Raw genomic sequence first — 13,912 nt, 5'->3', positions numbered from 1 at the left:
CTGACGCGACGGTACGGCGTGTCTTTTGGTATCCAACTTGTCCCTCTCTTGACAGCAGCTATTATATTTCTGACGCGTAATGGACGGTAAGTGTGCCCTGTCCTCGGATCGCCCGTGATACTGTCTTTCAACAAGATAACGTAAGACCACATGTTGCCTCTGCTGTCCTGAGCTAGTGTTCGACTGTTTCCTTGGCCACAGGGCCGGCATAAGGCCCAAGTGACACAAGTGCCCACTTGGGACGCCAAACTGAGAGGGGCACCCAAGTTCATATTTCATATACAGTGCGTATCATAATTACCAGTGAAAACTGATACGCAAAGCAAAAAACGGTGAGGAGGGTCGCTTACGTGGAAACACATTCTTGAACCGACCATGACTGGCCTGTACGTTCTGCTGATATCTCACCTACTGAAAACATCTCGTCGAGTATTGTCGAGAGGCTGGCACCTCACCACTTCCCAGCCACTACAGCGGATGAACTTTGTCACAGAGCCGATGCAGAATGGAGTGACCTACCAACCTCTGTCGTCCAGGTCAAGCTCGACTAGATGCCCAGCCGGTTTAATCATTATTCGTCCTACTATACTGCATACACACAATAAATTTCCTTATTTGTTATCGTTCCTGATGATACAATTTTAATGGCCTGCAATGGAAATAATACTGTGCAGCCATCCCAGTGTACCCAGTTCAGTAAATTTCCGCAGGTTGCTCCTGAAAAGACACACATCACTAACTGTACTATAGTAGTTTTATTTTTGTCTCGCACAACTGACTACATTTTCCACAAATAAATTAAAAATAGGTCCAATCCCCGGTTCTGGTGAAGGTTTTCTGGATGTTTCCCTTGTTCATGAGCAAAATGCCGAAACTGGAATTTCGCTCCCAAATATTCCCAACTGGGAACAGCTTCTGCCCAACCTAAGGCCTACTGGTATATATGGCCGAAAAGAACAAAGGTCTACAACATCCTGTCCAAATCCAATGAGTAGAAAATAAAAGATGTATAAAAAATATGTTTGGAATATTGACACATATACCATTGCATAGTCTTTCATTGTCCAGAAATCAGAAACGCCTCAGATGTCAGTAGCTATGTGAACGATGTCGCTGGCCTTCTTTTCAGCAGATAGTAACGTCTTCGAGCGCACCCTTGTTCTATCTGTCCAACTGTGATGACCTCATCCGTGGTACACAATACTGTTGTAACCGCAGTCTAGCAGCCTACTTTGATTGAATGGTACAGAGAGGAAAATCCAAGTGAGACAGTTAGGGGGACTATTGGATACAGCATGCGGTCGCGAATCATACGTACTGAGTACAATGTTTACAACAATGGCTTGAGCACGTTACGGAGTCCGAGTCACTGCCTCACCTTCTGGCATCACCCCATGTTACATTTCAGTAAAACAATCCCTGTCAAACATGGTGAACAATGTACAATCCTCCTCCTGTCAGTGCTTCCTTAAACTGGACCTTAGACTACTGTTGCACATGGAATATTTATGGTAAGGAGGATCAGGAAAGCGTTCCTCACGGTCCTACAGTGTCCTCACACCAGTCACGACGTAGTAGTTCCAGACTGCCTTTGAAACCAAGGCACTATGATTAGAGATTAGTATTGTTGCACACGGAAGTTGGTACCGCTCTTACATTATTGAATCAGAAACCATGTACAATCATTCTACCGACTTAATATGTGGTATCAAATTCATTCCAGGAGCATATGTGCTCCATGAACTACTTCTAAACCTAGATTTACGTACCGCAAGCCACATTATCATGTGCGGCGGAAATACTTTTTGCACGACGGCCATGGCCGATTCTTTCCCCATCCTTCCGTAACCGGGGTTTGCGTTTCGACTCTAATGACCTCGTTGTTCGACGCAACATTAAAGCCCTAGTCTTCCATCCTTCATTTTCGACTGTCCTCCGGAATTCGCGAGCAAAGCCCTTCAGCCATCAAGGCTGTTTGCACCCCTATCCAAGGTGATGATTCCTCTCAACGGAGCAATCATGTTCCTCGAAACTGCTTCAGCTCTATTCCTATCACTGTTTTCCAAGGACCGCTGGCGGCAATTTGGCGTCTGCTGGGGTACACGTTGTTTCCTCAGCGACTACAAAATCGAGTCGAATTTACAAAGATCTCTGTAGTGAGTCCAATTATCGGTATGACTTTGTACCCTCTCTGGTCTGGAGGCATGGAACGACTCTTTTGGGAAGGGTATTATGAAGACGTTTTATACTCTTCTGGGGCAAGTTGTCCAATAAACTGTTGTACCTGGTCTGTAATATCCTGGATACAGACACTGGGAATGAGTTGGATGCTCAGCTGGTACCACACATGTTCCATCGGAGACAGATCTCAGAATCTTGCTGGCCTGAGGAGAACCTCTACATCATCCAGACAGTTGTCCGCCCCCGGTAGCTGAGTGGTCAGCGCTACAGAATGTCAATCCTAAGAGCCCGTGTTCAATTCCCGGCTTGGTCGGAGATTTCCTCTACTCAGGGACTGGGTGTTGTGTTGTCCTAATCATCATCATTTCATCCCCATCGACGCGCAAGTCGCCGAAGTGGCGTCAAATCGAAAGACTTGCACCCAGCGAACGGTCTACCCGACGGGAGGCCCTAGTCACACGACATTTACATCCAGACAGCTCGTAGAGACACGTATCATGCGTTGACGAGCCACGATACTGCTGCATGACAGATAACACATGAGGACGCAATATGTCTGTGACGAGCCATTACGCCGTCAGAGTTCCCTCAATCACGACCAGCCGCGACCAGTAGTCATACACGATGGTTCCCCACTCCAAGACGCCAGGAGTAACTGGCTGTGCCTCTCCGAAACGCTGAAAGAATGGGACCTCTTCCCAGGTCGTCGCCTTACTCGCCGACTATGGTCATTTGGTGTAGTGAAGAACCGTGACTCATCGCTGAACACAAATCAACGCCACACGCCAGCAGTCCATGCTTCCTGGTCACGGCACCACTCCAAACGCAACCATTGGTCTTGATGTGTTGACGACAGCCTCAGCACCACACAGTAATTTCCAATTCTGGCTGGTTCTAGTCTTTGACCAATGGTGCAGGATGACACAGAATATTACAGGCTTTCCATTAACTGTCCTTGCATAGCAGCCGTGGATGTAAAGGAGTTAGATTGTATCTGGCGACCGTTCCTAGTAGGTGTCAGTCGTGGTCGACTGGAACTCTGACAATGAGTATGCCTCTCTTCATATTCTCATCCACTCCGACAATGGATCACCGTCACATCCTAATAGCCACAAATCTGGTTAATGCACGATTCACCAAGTCGGCCAAATGTAGACCCACAATGAGGCCCCTTTCGACCTTCTATCAGCTGATGGTTACACTACTCACTCGAGGATGCAGCACCTCTGTGTCCATTATATAAATGAATGGTGTCTGTTCTTTCGTATATCCGATACCACACAGAATCTGCAGCTGTGAAACATTATATGTAAAGTCAAGGGAATCACTGCTGTCAGCTGCAAAGGGAAATTACACGGAATCAGCGGCGACGAGCGAAAATGTGTACCGGATCGGGATTCGAGTCGGGGATCTCCTGCTTGCTAGGGAGGTGCGTTAACCACTGTACCTTATGGGACACAGCGTTATCCAGCTGCGCGGACTATCTCAGCACATCTCATGGCCAATCTACACTCCCACCGGACGCCACCTATCCGCAGTTCCTGTCCATTTTACTCTGAGATTCCCACGGAGGCCGAACGTATTTGTGCATCCGCACTGAAGGAAGTGGATCGATTGTCCTGCTAGGCGTATCAATTATATGAATGTGTGATGTCTGTTCTTTCGGACATGGCTCGGTGGGCGTGCTGAGATAGTCGTGATAGCGCTGTGTCCCGTATGGCGCAGTGGCTAACGCACCTGCCCAGGAAGCAGGAGATCCTTGGTTCGAATCCCAGTCCAGTACACATTTTCGCTCGTCGCCGCTGATTCCGCGTAATGTCCCGCTGCAGTTGACAGCAGTGACCTCCTCCAGTTTACATACTGTAGCGGGACTTTGAATTTCGCCGCGCTACACTCGTTCCCTCAGATATAAATTATACCGTCACAGCTGTATGAGCGCTCGACGGCAGAGAAAATATATAAGAAAAGGAAAGTACTAAAAATGTAACTTCTTTTGTTTTCTGTCCGTCTATTGTCTCTTGAGAGCGGAAGCTTAATTCAGACGTAAAAACTTATTAGCTAGTCTTGGTCTGATTAAGACGCAAAACAACTTATTGATGTGCAGACGTGTTGTGGAAATTTGTATGAAATTCAGAGGATGGAAGCAGCAACATAAAATACATTGCATTTAATCTCCAGACGATTTTGATTTGTATAAATTAGTGATTGCTGGACTATTGCAAGATTTCGGAGCAGCTACTACTTTTCACGCAGAAATGAAGTAGGAGATTTTTGAAGACCTGGACGCCGCACGAAAGAAGACATGTTAACATGGTAATGGATGAACTCTTATCTACGCAATTTCCCCCTGTTAATCACATTTTGTTATTCTCTGTTCTTTTTCAAATAATTTTTGTAGTGGAAATTGGTTTGACTTTTGCTCAGAAACGCCACAAGGATCACCCCAACAATAGCTTTTTCGAATCACGAAGTCCGATAACTTTTCTGTAATACGAAGTCCGATTTGCATTTCATTCTTTCCCTTTTTCACAGTCATTAGAGATTTTATAACCCTCTTTTTATTCACCATTTCTTCCCACATTTTCAACCTTTTCTTTTCTTCTCTTTTTCTTTTTTATTAACCACTACAGTACTACTGTATGTGCTTCACAGTGATCACTCAGAATCTGATGGTGTTCATGACCCTTATATACCCTACCAGACCTGGTAATCACTAAACACGAACAACACTAATGTTCTCTGGTGGCCATTCGACCTGCCACAGAGAATTGCAGCGCTAATGGTTTGTGTCCCGACCGATAGTGTGAACGTACACCAAGTTACATTGACATCCACAAGTAGTGGCCTTCGAATGAAATGGCCACAGAATATTATGGAGGAAAACCAATGGCCGGTTGAGATTGATTGGAAGAATCCTAAGAAAATGTAGTTCATCAAAGAAAGAAGTTGCGTACAAAATCTCATTAGACCGCTGCTTGACTCTTTCCCGTCAGTCTGGGACTCTAGTCACGTTGGATTAATATAAGATAGGGAGAGAAAAGATCTTGCGAAGAGCGGCGCACTCCGTCACATCATCGTTTAGTCGACGCAGGAGCGTTACCCAGTCGTTCAACGTACTTCGGTGCCAAACGCTACCACAGAAGCGCTGTGCATCACGCTGAGGTTTACACCAGAAGTTCCGAGAGCGCACTTTCCAAAACGAGCAGGTAACAAATTTTTAGCTTTCACGTACATCTTGTGAAATGTCCACGATGGGCAAATCGGATAATTCACAATTTGTAAAAAGGATTACAAACTGCCGTTCTTGTAGCGGAAGGGGAGAGAGGAATGATAATGGTAGTTCTGCCACAGGCTGCAAGAAGGCATGCAACGTAGTATACCTCGTCAATCCAAAAAGTTTCGACATTGGATTGACAAAAAATAAAGGAAAGTTAATACAAAATTTTAGAAAACTTTCTGTGATTGGAGCACAGCGATCGGTATAAAATGCTAAAAATCAAATAAAAACAGTCTCTATCGCGTTTTCAGATTTTTTATTTATTAGCAACCGGTTTCAGCTCTTTCCTCAAATCATCCTCCGGCTTTACACGGCCATTATGGCTGCTGGTGGCGGTGAAAAGTCTGAAGATGGTCTGCGGAAAGGGTCGAAACCGGTGGTTGCTAACAAATAAAAAATCTGAAAATGCGATCTAAACCGTTTTTATTTGATTTTTAAAAAGTTAGTATGGTGGTTTAATGCTTCAGGTGTTATAGTCTCTCTCCACTAGAGTGCAACGCACTGAACGTTAATACAACCATGTACAACTTTCCGAAAAGTAGTTTTTTGATGTTGCTCAACTCGTGCATCACAGTGGCTTGAATGTCGGTTCTGTCATCAAAGCGTTCACTCTTCATGTGAATTTATGCACTTTGACGTTTTGTGGTAGGTTCATCTTGATAACACCAACGCTCGTCACCTGTGATGATTTTTTTTTTTTTTTTCAGAAAGGAACTGACCACGTCTTGCATTTCAGTCAAGTCGTGGCAGGCGTCCACGTGTCGTTGTTTTGTTCGGCAGTCAAGGCGTATGACACAAACTTTGCACACATTTTTTCTTCTTCAAAACGATCTGGAGAATGTCTTGAGCATATGATTTAGAGACGATGCTCTGCTGCGACTAGTAACACAAGAACGTTGACACACTATGGAGGCACGCCCATTACACATCTTTTGTTTACAGTTGTTAGTTCAAGCTGCTGCCGTAGATACTGTGCTGAAGTCGCTTATACGCCAAGAATAAAATCAGTCTCGGAACTTTTTGGGCGGACGGTGGAGATGTACACTGGTGTACAGAATTTCGCATGATGTGTTATGGGAAGTAAGATAAGTTGACGAAACTTGGAGCATACTTAGAAAGAATTACATGTTCCTACTTCTTGACGTATGACTATGTCCAGCACTGTCAAATATGTTGGTTTTGGTGGTCTAGTTATTATGGTGTGGGGAGGCACGATGTTGCATGAACACACTGATCTCCGAGTCTCTGAATAGGGCACAATCACCTGTCAACGTTATTGTGAGGCTGTACTCGTTTCCTATGTGCGTCTTTGCAGGGGTGCATTCGGCTCTGGCTTCATTTTTATGGATGAAAACTGCGCAACCGCATCGAACACTACAGATGGAGGCGCTCTTGGAACGAGAAGATATTCGGTGAATATGCTTGGCTACCCGTTTTACCGACTTAAAACCCATCAAGCACGCGTGGGATGCGTTGTGGAGGCATATTGCAACACTTCGAGTTCCAATGGCCGTCCAACAGATGCCAAGCGCGCTGGCGGAGGAACAGATCGCCCTACCACAAGAATTCCTTACTATTAATGATGAAGGCCCGCATCTCGTGGTCGTGCGGTAGCGTTCTCGCTTCCCACGCCCGAGTTCCCGGGTTCGATTCCCGGCAGGGTCAGGGATTTTCTCTGCCTCGTGATGGCTGGGTGTTGTGTGCTGTCCTTAGGTTAGTTAGGTTTAAGTAGTTCTAAGTTCTAGGGGACTTATGACCACAGCAGTTGAGTCCCATAGTGCTCAGAGCCATTTGAACCATTTGAACTATTAATGATGAAATCTGCTTCAACTGTAAAAATTGTTTGTTTGTAAAAAGAAAGGCCCAACGTAGTTTCAGGACATATATCCCCCATCTTCAGGTGCAAATAAATAAAAAGTCAGCAGTTATTCTTTAATACGACACAACGACAAATTGCTCTTGGTCGGCAGGGAACTGCAGTCGCGAGGCATTATTGGTCGAGAGGCTCTGCAGCTGCGTTGATGTGCAAAGCTTAAGGACGAAATTAACTTTCTCATGGCGTGTCACTACCAAACAACATATCTCGATGAGGCTTGGACCATTTATGGATAGAACTTCTACAGTATATTGCAGAAGGAAACTGAAAGAAATGCGCAATGAGACGAACAGCAATTCAAAGACAATAAGTACACTAACGTCACCGCCTTTCATGATGATCCCATTACAAAAGGCGGGACATGGATTGTTTGGGGGGAAGAACCAAACAGCGAGGTCATCGGTCTCATCGGATTAGGGAAGGACGGGGAAGGAAGTCTGCCGTGCCCTTTCAAAGGAACCATCCCGGCATTTGCCTGGAGCGATTTAGGGAAATCACGTAAAACCTAAATCAGGATGGCGGGACATGGTTCTTAATAGGGCGTGTGATCACCACGGACGGCAGTGCGTGCTCTGGAAGGTACTTCTATTCTGCCCTCAAGGCTGGTAAGGAGTTTCTCTTGATGGGACACCCAGAACTGTTATTTATCATTAATTATAAAATCCACTACAGTTGTAAAAATTATTTATTTCTAAAAAGGAAAGCACAACCTGAATTCAGGACTTGTATCCCATTTTTAGGTGCATATTAAAATGTGAGCCCACAAGGGATGCATAACTGAGGTTAAAATACTGCCTCCCTGGTATACAGCATACACAGGATATCCTCTTCAGTCCTAGGCCTGTCAGAAGGCTTCTCACACAGGAAGACAATGGTCCGGGCATAGGGGGCCGCCACACACGGATTTGCATGAATACAGAAAGGCGGTCTTACGAACACAATGCTGCATTGATACCCGCTAGACCAGTACGAACCACAACCCAAAGTTAAAATTTCAGGGCTATGACTGAAGAGGATACTGTGTGAAGGGCATGTACCAGAGATGCACTATTTTGAAATATTTTAACCTATATGAACCTCAGTTCAGATAGGTTAGTGCTTTTTAAATACATAATTTTGCAACTATAGTGGCTTTATAATTGATAGTGAATAACAGTTGTGGGTGTCCCAACTAGAGAAACTCCTTGCTTACCTTGTGGGCAGAATAGGAATACGTTCCAGATCATGCACTCCCGTCCGTGGTGTTCACACACCCTATTAAGAACCATGTCCCAACTTTTGTAATGTCCAGGGGACCATCATGAATCGCAGTAACTTCAGTGTAATAATTGTCTTTGAAGTGTCATTTCTCTGCGTCTCATTACGTATTTCTTTCGCTACCTTCCGTAGGGGTGAAGCAGTTCTATCTACACTGGTGTCCATAATTAAAGCAGCAAACAGAAATTTTACGAAGTTGGGTCTATTTTGCCACAGAACAGCGTCAACAGATGATAGTAATGTAGAAACAATACAAAGAATATAGACCGTAAACAGCTCCAAGATGCGTAACAGTAGCCTAAAATGTTCTTCGTTTAATCCAAGGTAAAAGGTTTGCACGCAAGTTCCAACAACTGGTTAATGTGCTCAGTGTGGGGTGCGGCCGCATCTGGTAGCAATATACGCCTGACAACGACGAGACATGCAGTGAATGACGTCATCAATCTCATGTTCAGGCAATAACGCCCAATCTTCCTGTAAAGAAGCTCGCAAGTCTTGGAGAATGGTTAGTGGATGCTGACGTGATGCAACCTGTCCCCACAGTGCGTCCCAGACATTCTTTATGGGATTCAAATCTGGAGAGCGAGTTAGCAACGCCACGTGTACAATATTTTCCGTTTCGAAGAAAACATCAGTCACCTGTGCTCTATGAGGTCGAACATTGCTGTCCATCACTACGAAGTCTGGGCCCACAGTACCTAGCAACAACTACACATCTGGCCCCAGAATCTCGTCACGTACCTGACAGCTGTTAAACCTTGTCGATTCACCTGTACAATTTCATGAAGAGATGTTCGAGTGGTCAACATAATCCCTGCCCACACCATTAGGGATTCTCCTCTAGATCAGTCTCTTTCCGCAATATTTGGGTCCCTCCAGATGCGAATCCGTCGAGAATCACTCTCCAAACCAAATGGGGACTCATCTGTGAAAAGAATATTGGCCCAGAGTAACGTATTGACGGCTCCACTCTAGACGTTCCCTTCGGTAAAGATGCATCAGAGGTACACATACAGCAGGTCTTCGACAGTAAAGGGCACTCTGTCGAAGCCTTATGTATATCGTTTGCATCGATACAACACGTCCAGCAGATGCAGCAAGATCAGATGCCAGTTACCAAGCAGAACTAAGGCGGTACCATCGTGCGCTTACAGCCAAATAACGGTTCTCTCTGATATCACACCTCCTGTCCTGGTCCTGCCCTGGTCTTCGGGATACAGTTTCGGTCTCTATAAACTGTCACCAAAGCCGAGAAACAACAGAACGATTCACATTAAGCCATGGGGTCAGATCAGTTTGCGACTCTCGTGCTTCCATTTTTCCTACGGCCCTCCTCTGCAGAGAGTCTGGTAGGCGTCTTCTCTGTGCCATATTGCACCTCCTGTGACAGTGTACACAATGACTGTCGATGTTGGACCGCCCGGCAAACACTATCCTTTTTGATAGGTATCCTGACGTCATCGTTGGCGTGGTTGTCCGTTGACTGGAGTGCCATTTTCCGTGCAGAGCACGATTATATGGACATCTGTTGACAGTTTGTATGATTACAAGGTGAATTAGACACAGGATGTGGAAATAGCGGTTTATTGCTTTAATTTTTGGCACCAGTGTATATGTTGTCCAAGCTTCATCGAGATACGTTATTTGGCAGTGCGAAAGTTAATTTCGTCCTTACGTTTTGCACAGCAACGTAGCTGCAGAGCCCCTCGACCAATAATTCCTCGCGACTATAGTGCCCTGCCGACATAAGAGCAATTGAGGCGTTGAGATCAGAAACGGGACTTGTCATCATTTTTGGGGTATATGAGTTATTACTATAGTTGGTATTTTCACACTATTCCGCATCTGTTGGTTGTAAAATTGGACTTGTTCAGTGATTTTTCCCTGTCAAATTCAGTGTTAAAGTTACGTTTCGTGCAGAAAGAGGACTTGTCACAGAGACAGGTCCCTATATTGCACGAAAGAACGTGAGGCTTGAGGACAGACAGTAATCAGCTCTGAGATTTCCAAATGGCTTCGGTGACGGAACCGTCAGACGAGTCAGAAGAAGATTTATATGAATTTAGAAGGAAGGAAAGACGCCCCGAAATGTGGAAGAGGAATGTGATTAAACAAAAGAAGGTGAAGGGTTTGGAGCATGCCAACTGGAAAGGAAACATTGTTCCTAGGAGAGAAACAGGTGCAGATTGCAGGTAAAAAGTCATACAATGTTCATTGTTTGAATTCTCTGTACATGATGTAATATTCTGTAGCAGAGGCAAGTTGAGTAGAAACATTGTACTGAAGTGTGAATATAAATTCCTTTCATGGACGAAAAGTTTAAACTTATGTTTTAGCTGTAATACAGGAAATTGGCAAAAATATGTTATTCGCCGAGTATATAGGTTAATAATAGGCTAATATCTGTTTACAGATGCCGGCGTAATTGTTTTGAGAAGTTCTCATTTGCTGAGAAGGAACTATTGTTGACAGATTTCAACGATACGCCCAACTAAGATAGGCAGGATTGGTACTTGAGTACTCACATTCTTCCCTTCTTTCCGAAAGCAAGGAGACCACGTCCAAATTTAATTACCAATCGTGGAAGGACAGCAAATTATTATTATAAGGTAACTGGCAAGACAACTGTAATATTATTTTATTAACCATTTCGGTTCCCGAATTATGTACATCTTTGATCCACGTTTTGTAAAATCTTTAAGGCAAATAGTTAAGGCATATATTTAATAGGGTTACAGTATTAGGATTATGTAGATTTTTGTTTTATGTTACTAATTCACTTGTATCTGCAGGTTAAAGTTGGCTTCAAGGAAACTATGGTATGCAAGAAAGCTTTTATTGCATTCCATGGCTAAACAAAAAGCTGAGTGGAGGAACTGTGCCGCTTAAGTCAATATTTCAGTACAATGACTATTGTTTAAATCAAAAAGGGGATATGTCAGACATTTTCTATTACCATTTTATATTAGTTGCACTTCAGCCTATGATTACAGATTGTTGATATAACATTGCATTCTTCCTCACGAGTCTGTGGGACCAGTGCTGTTTTTCTGGGGGAACGCTGGGGGATGCGTACCCCTAAACTTTTTCGTCGGCAAAGTAATTTTTTTACGATGTTGAGAACTTGGAAGAATGCCAAAGATTTATTTCACGGACGTAAATTTTTTATTTCATTTTTTCGTGCTGGTAATTGCAATACGAACGACACCAGTGCAGTTTTTGGTGGGAAAGCGATGTCATTGACTGTTTCAAGCATTTCGAAGCTGCGGCAACCGTTCTCGACAACTGAATCGCTGGCAGCCAGTTCGACAAGCATGTAGTGCGCTCGCCCGCTAAAAGTGGGCGATGGTAGTGCCAAACGGATATGCGGATGGGGTGTATTATAGGTCAATTGAAGTGTACGATACCATTTTCTTTTTATTGTTCAGCGTATTATGGGAATGGCATGTTTCATTTAGGCGATGTATACTGAGGTGTTCGATACCACATTCTGTTGTATGTTTGGGTGTTTCTCGGTATCGCCAGCTTCATTTGAGCTGAAGTCAACTGAAGAGTCAGATACTAATTTAATTTTGAAAGTTCGACATGTTGATGAGGTTATGGCTAAAAGCAGACGGGTGGTATCCCATGCTTCAGTTATAAGTAATTTTCGCTGCATTGTATCGAATGTCGGAGTACCCTAAAACATTTTTTTAGAAAAAAAGCACTGTGTGTAACTAACTATAAGTTTTGGGAATAACGTTATTAGGAATTATACAGTTTTTCAATATATCTCAGAACATCAGTTGAGTGACATATCCCCTTTTTGATCTCAATGCCTCATTCTTTGTTGTGACGTTGGTTCAAATGGCTCTGAGCACTATGGGACTTAACTTCTGAGGTCAAAAGTCCCCTAGAACTACTAACCTAAGGATATCACACACATCCATGCCCGAGGTAGGATTCGAGCCTGCGACCGTAGCGGTCGCGCGGTTCCAGACTGTAGCGCCTAGAACCGCTCGGCCACACCGGCCGGCTGTTGTGAAGTATTAAAGAATAACAGTGAATGTAGCACGTAAACTGGGGACTTCTTTTTTTTTGTCAGTAAGCTCCGGTCGCGCTTTTCTTGTAGAACTTCTTAAGTCGGCACGACCGGAACCGAGAAACAGGGTAAATAAAGAAAAGTCAGCGATGCCAGTGTTTCTGCCGTAACGACGCGAGGAACCGAAAAATCGGGACGTCGGGCGACGCTTTGAGAAAAAGCAAAGCTCGGTGGCGCTAGTGGGGGACGGGTGCGTGGGCGGGGGTGCGATAGGCGTCCAGATAAACGGCGCGCGCCGCCACCGCGGGCCAGCCATGCCGCCACCGCCGCCTCTCGCGCTGCCGCTGCTGCTGCCGCTGCTGCTGGCCACTCTGCCGGCGGGCGCGCCGTCTCCAGGTAACGATTTTATGCAATTTACAGTCGAGGACGAAAAAAAAGGACGCACCACGAAGGCAATATCCGAATGGGACGGAGATCGCTACATGTAATACACGTGTGCGGACAAACAAATGGTTATATTTTCAGAAAAATTGGATTACTTATTCGAGAGAAAGAGCTCCACCAATTGACCTCGTCAGTAACTCGTTGGTCGACTTCTGGCCGTTATGCAAGCAGTTATTTGGCTCGGCATTGATTGATAAAGCTGCTGGATCTTCCCTCCAATGGGGCTTCAGATCTTCAAAATTCCGAGCTGGTTACAGAGACCTGTCCATGATACTCCAAGCGTTCACGATTGGGGAGAGATCCGGTGCCTTGCTGGCTAAGGCATGGTTTGCCAAGCACGAAGACACTCAGTAGAAACTCTCGTAGTGTGCGGATAGGCGTTATCTTGCTGAAATGTGAGTCCAGGTTGGTTTTCCATGGAGGATAGCAAAATGGGGTGTAGAATATCATAGACGTAACGCTGTGCTGTATGGGGCCCGCGGTTGTCAACCAAAGCGCTCCTGCTGTGAAATGAAATGGCACTCTAGACCATCACTGCTGGTTTTCGGGTCACATGATAGGTGACAGTCAGTATGGTATTCCACCAGTGTCCAGGATGCCTCCAGACACGTCTTTTCTGGTCATAAGACCTCAGGTCGAAGGGGGACTCGTCTCTGAAGACAATTTGAAACGTCCCCTTAGAAAAATTATAAATGACTGTGCTTAAACTGACACACAATATTTTTAGCGCAACGCAATCTGACTTTCAAAAATCCCTACAAAAGAATGGCCCTGACAAACAATAACCTATAACTTTCATGAATCACTTACCTCACAAAAATCTTCGTTACTCGAACTACTGCAATACAGCGAGCGC

General features: G+C 44.8%; 1 protein-coding gene across 1 annotated transcript in view; it reads left to right on the top strand.

Annotated features, from left to right (window-relative positions):
• LOC126091965 (pancreatic triacylglycerol lipase-like) overlaps window positions 1-13,912 on the top strand; it is a 185,137-nt gene that overhangs the window by 57,632 nt on the left and 113,593 nt on the right. The window contains exon 2 of the mRNA XM_049907316.1: window positions 11,005-11,200. The gene's annotated coding sequence lies outside the window, so the exon portion shown is untranslated. The remainder of the gene's footprint in view (window positions 1-11,004; window positions 11,201-13,912) is intronic.

This window comes from Schistocerca cancellata, chromosome 7 (genome assembly GCF_023864275.1).
Source record: "Schistocerca cancellata isolate TAMUIC-IGC-003103 chromosome 7, iqSchCanc2.1, whole genome shotgun sequence".
In the NCBI taxonomy this organism is placed as follows: Eukaryota; Metazoa; Arthropoda; class Insecta; order Orthoptera; family Acrididae; genus Schistocerca; species Schistocerca cancellata.
Note: the sequence above shows the minus strand (reverse complement) of the source record. Positions and strands in the feature narration are given on the sequence as shown.